This window comes from Bombina bombina, chromosome 3 (assembly GCF_027579735.1).
Source record: "Bombina bombina isolate aBomBom1 chromosome 3, aBomBom1.pri, whole genome shotgun sequence".
Lineage (NCBI taxonomy): Eukaryota > Metazoa > Chordata > Amphibia > Anura > Bombinatoridae > Bombina > Bombina bombina.
Genome location: NC_069501.1, coordinates 735,141,694 through 735,147,287, shown reverse-complemented (window position 1 = coordinate 735,147,287; position 5,594 = coordinate 735,141,694). Strand labels below are relative to the sequence as shown.

Here is a 5,594-nt window from a genome sequence, read left to right as displayed (position 1 = left end):
AATCGTTTTGATGATAAGCACAATAGCATCTCAGATATTGTTCCAACCACTGATTCAGCCGTTCTGATTGGCCATTGGTTTGTGGGTTGAAAGATGTGCTGAGTCGGTGGTCCATTTGTAATACCTCACAAAGATGTTTCCAGAATCGTGATGTGAACTGACTGCCTCTGTCTGTGGTCAATATGGAAGGAAGACCATGATAAGGAACGACATAATCGAGGAAAAGTTGAGCTGTTTCTGCAGATGTAGGAAGCTTGTGATAGGAGATAAAGTGAGCCATTTTAGTGAATAAGTCAATGACTACTAAGATGGTGTTTTTGCCTGAACTCAATGGTAATTCGACTATGAAGTGCATTCCTAAATTATTCCAGGGTCTCTCTGGGATTTGCATGGGCATGAGTAGACCATAGAGTGGTTTCCTCTCAACCTTAGACGTTGTACATATTATACAATTCTGGATATAGTCCTTAATATGCAAATCCATTTTAGGCCACCAATAAGATCTATTAAGAAGATCTGTCATTCTCTTGATGCCAGGATGACCCGAGAGGGGTGAATCATGATGTTGTTTGATCAATTCTAGTCTAAGGTTATCTGAGATGTATAGTTTAGATCCAAAGTAGTAAAGATTAATTTTTTTAAGATTATGTAAAGAAATGTTCTTGTCTGTGCGTAAAGCTGGTTGTAGCTGAGTGGTGAATACTGGAAGTAAACCAAGGAACTTGTCCAGAGGTACTATTGTGGTAGGTGGTTGAGAGATCGGGGGTCTTCGTTCTTTGCAGGATAGTGCATTGGCCTTCCCGTTTTTCGATCCTGGCCTATAAATTATCTGACAATTAAATCTACTGAAGTATAAACTCCACCTTACTTGTCTTCCTGATAAGGTTTTGTTTTTTTTGGAGAAATTTGAGGTTTCGATGATCCGTGTAGATGATGATTGGTAACTCAGTACCTTCTAATAGGTGCCTCCAATGTTCAAAGGATCTCTTGATGACCAGTAGCTCCTTTTCCCTGATTGGATAATTCATCTCAGGAGAAGACATTACCTTGGAATATAATGCTACAGGATGTAGAGGTTCTTTTAAATCCTTTTCTGCCCCAGGGCATTGTCGGAAGACTCTACTTCCAAGATATACTGCAATTTAGGATCGGGGAACTGGAGAATCGGGGCTGTTGAAAAAGAATTCTTCAGAAAAGTGAATGAATATGTTGCCTCAGTGTTCCAACGAAATGGTATGCTAGAACTACTAAGCCGGGTGAGGAGTTTAGCTATTTTGGAGAATCCTTTTATGAATTTTCTATAATAGTTACTAAATCCAAGAAAGCGTTGTAACTCCTTCCTGTTGGTAGGTTGTGCCCAATTTTTCATTGCATCCACTTCATTTTCCTGCATCTTGATGCCTTTTGGGCTAATGGAGTAGCCAAGAAATGAGATTTCATCTGTATGGAAGACACACTTCTCACCTTTAGCATATAAACAATGAACTTGAAGTCTTGATAGGACCTACCTTACATGTTTGACATGGCCTTCCAGATTTTGTGAGTAAATTAAGATTTCGTCCAGATAAACAACAACACAGATATCTAAAAGCTCTCTAAAGACATCATTAATAAAATGCTGGAATGTAGCTGGCGCATTGCACAGCCTGAAATGCATCACCAAATACTCGTAAAGTCTGTATCTAGTTCTGAAGACCGTGAGCCACTCGTCACAATCTCTGATACGCCCCAGATTGTAGGCTCCCCTCAAATCTAATTTTGTGAAGATCTTAGCTTGGTAGAGCCGTTCGATCATTTCAGGGATCAGTGAAATCCCTGTAATCGATTATCGGTCACAAAGATTAGTCCTTATTCTTGACGAAAAAGATTCCAGCTCCAGCTGGGGAAACGGAGGGCCGAATGAAGCCTTTTATTAAATTGTCCTCTAAATAGGTCTTCAGATGATCAAGTTCAGGTTGGCATAGAGGGTATAGGTGCCCATAAGGAGGTGAAGTGCCAGGTTTGAGATCTATTGGACAATCGTAGGAACGATAGGGCAGTAAATTCTCAGCTTCTCGTTTTCTGAATACTTCGGAAAATTCAGAATAAACTTTAGGGATAGTTGGTTGTTCTTCGGCAATATCAGTAATCGGCAATAAAGGAGTGTGAGTATAACAAGTTTGTTGACAGTATGGTGAATTGATTGTTAATTGGAGAGTTTTCCAATGGAGTGCAGGTTCATGTAACTGTAACCATTGAAGACCTAATACTATAGGAAACAAGGGAGACAGTATGACATCAAAACAAATGTACTCCTGATGAGAGTCAGAAGTTGTTGCTAGAATTGGTACGATGTGATGAGTTATTGGACCAGAAGAAATCTCAGAACCATCTACAACATGTATAGACACAGAAATTTTCTTTTGCATAAGTGGGATTTTATTCTCTAAGACAACAGATTTATCATTATAATTTCCATGGGCCCCAGTATCAACGATGGCTTCTCTCATAATACGATTTCGTTCCCACTGTAACGAGAAAGACATAGTGCAATATACAGGTTTGTCATGTACAATAAAAGAAGTCAATGTGCAGCAGGACTTACTGTTCTTATTCTTTTCCAGAACTGGACAGTCCCTGACAGTGTGTCCTGGGTTGCCACAGTACATACACAAGGCTTTAGTTTTTCTTCTATGCCTTTCTTCAGTCGTTAATGGTCCTCTAATGAAGCTTATGTCCATAGCTTCAGGGCTGTTAGTAGACGGCGTTGATTGTAATGGGAGATGAGTCGGATTCACATGTTTCTTATAGCCTGATTCACTGTGTTGTTGTTCTGTTTTTTTTTTTTTTTACAAAGTCTTCTATCATCCTGCATGCTTAACCTTAGCAAGGCTTTCAAGGTATCAGGTAGGTCGGTACGAGCTAGTTCGTCCTTCACTGCTTCCAAAAGGCCGAGCCTGTACTGATTCTTTAAAGCTATAGTGTTCCATTGCGAGTCAGTTGCATACTGTTTAAACTAATTTATGTAAAGCTCAACAGATCGATTCCCTTGTTTTAAGTTCCTCATTTTACTTTCTGCAGTAACTTGTAGGTTAGTATCTAAATAGAGTTAATCTATTACTGCAAAAAAAGTTATTCAGGGAGGGTAAGATAGGATCATTTGATTCATAGTATGAATCGGCCCAAACTCTGGGTTCACCTCTTAGAAAAGAGATTAAAGTTAAAACCTTGATCCTATCATTAGGGTAAGTCTTAGGTTTTAGGTTGAAAGTTAGGAGGCAGGCATTTTTAAATTGTCGATAAACTCTCCTATCACCATAGAATAGATTTGGAGGTGATATTTGTGGTTCAGGAGAAATGTCTGTTGCAGATGTGTTGCTAGTAACTGTATCTCTGATGACTTTCCTGAGTGTTTCATTTTCTACCTGTAAATCCCTCAAATTCTGGCTTAATTGGTCCACTTGTTGAGAGAGGTTATAGACAATCTGGGGTAAATCTGCTGGATCCATACTGTGGCTTAGTTATTATGTTAGGATAGTTTATTCCTGAGGATCTCATCTGCAGATTTCCAATATGAGGTTTGTTTGTATCACTTAGCAAATTGAAACTATTCAGTAAATAGTTCAGTTTATGCTTAGGTGAATTTAATACGAGGAAGTATCAATTTGTTACTAAAGTAAGTTGCAGAATGTATCAAGTGCCAATAGAGGATCGTCTAACGAGACAAACTGTGACTTAAAGTATCCAAATGTAACACTGTTGTAATTACCTGATATCTATGACAGGTATGTTAACACTCAGGTGTTCCTCTTAGCTCTGACTGATGTGCCGCAGAGAGGTGTCGGAGTGAGAAGGCAACGGTCTCCACTTATGATGACGTAGGAGGGGCGTGTACGCCACTGAACTGAAGAGCTGTCAGGTAGATGTGTCTAAATGTGTCTAAACTCCGAGACATTAGCGGTTCAGCCAGAGACGGTGAGAAAGTTGTTGTTGGTATACACACAAGGAATTGGAGACACCGCAACAGCAGCAGTATAGCCGGAGTGGTAATAAATCAAGAGATGGACCTTGGCAGATGTAGATTACTTCCCAGAACAACGTAGACAATGAGTTGTTGATTCAAACATTAGAATCCCGATGTGAGGCAATAATAAAAAGTGAATAATATAAATTCCTATGTAAAGGGATAACACCCTAAGCAAGTCTCAGTGGGAAAGGACAGGCTAAACTGTGTTGTAGGTTGAAAATAGTTGTAATCCAATACTTCGTTAATGGAGAAATCTCTAGTAGAGAGAAAGCACTAGGCAGAGTTCCCTGCTTGAGAGCAAAATAACTAAGCACCTGTTTAAGGTGTGAGAGACACTTAAATAAGGAAAATGGGTTGGAACAAGTGAAGTCATGTGACAGGCAGGTAGAAAAGAAGAGCAGAGGCGGAATCCTTACAGTATCTGCTTAGACACCTGCACCCAAATTTCCACTACCCACCATATAAACAGTGCATTACTACTGTATCTAGAATTTTTTATGCAAGTGTAAACATCTACTGTATTGTGATCTCATCCAGTCCAAAGTACAGTATGCCAAAACAGGTCCCAAGTAAGCACAACACGCTGTTGCTTAACCTCAAGCAGAAGATGGAAATATGCAAGAGGCTTGAGAAAGGTGAGATGGAGGAATTTAATGTTGGTTCGTCAACTATCTATGACATTAACGCTCAGTCTCAGAAAATAAAGGAGTCTTATGTTAAGTCGGAGCGTGACAAGAGTGTAGAGAAGCATCATACTCTTCATACACCAAGAATGGAAGTGCTTGACCAGGCCCTGAATGAATGGCTTTCGCTGAAAAGGTCTGATGGTGGTTGTATTTCTGGACCCATGTTGCAGGAAAAAGCAAGAGAATTTCATGAGAAAATGAAAATTGAAGGCAAGGTTTCATTTTCAAGTGGCTGGCTTACCCAATTCAAGGTTTGTCATGGCATCTGAAAGCTGGACTTGTCAGGTGAGCAGAAATCAGCTGATTTTGAAGCTGCAACTTAATTTCCTGATGTGTTTAGCAAATTGGTTGCAGAAAATGGCCTTACCCTAGAGCAAATTTATAATGCAGATGAGACTGGTTTAATGTGGAAGTGGCTGCCTAATTCAACTTTGGCTGGTGGTAATGAGAAGGTAGCTCACGGGTTCAAGCTAAATAAAGAGCGTATCACTGTGCTCATTTGTGCAAATGCATTGGAAAATCATAAAATAAAGTTGTCTATCAATGGTATATTTGCTAAACCTTGGTGCTTTAAAGGCATAACTAACCTCCCTGTAGATTATCATGCACAAAGTAACAGTTGGATAAATGCAGACATTTTTAAAAAATGGCTTAATTCTTTGTTTGTTCCCAAAGAAAATTTAAGTTCACCACGAACTTAGCTTGTTCGCGTTCGCTGCTACGGGCGAACATATGCGATGTTCGATCCGCCCCCTATGTGTCATCATTGAGGAAACTTTGACCCTGTATGTCACAGCCTTCTGACACATTAGAGCCAATCAGCATCAGACCCTCCCAGCTTCTTGGCAGCAGCCATTTTAGACTCATTACGATCTTGCTTTCTTAGTGAGAGGACCTTTTGT

The 5,594-nt window shown here is 39.8% G+C and overlaps 1 pseudogene; it reads left to right on the top strand.

Moving 5' to 3' along the window:
• The first annotated feature begins 4,556 nt into the window (after positions 1 to 4,556).
• On the top strand, positions 4,557 to 5,393 carry LOC128652499 (jerky protein homolog; annotated as a pseudogene).
• Positions 5,394 to 5,594: the final 201 nt, after the last annotated feature.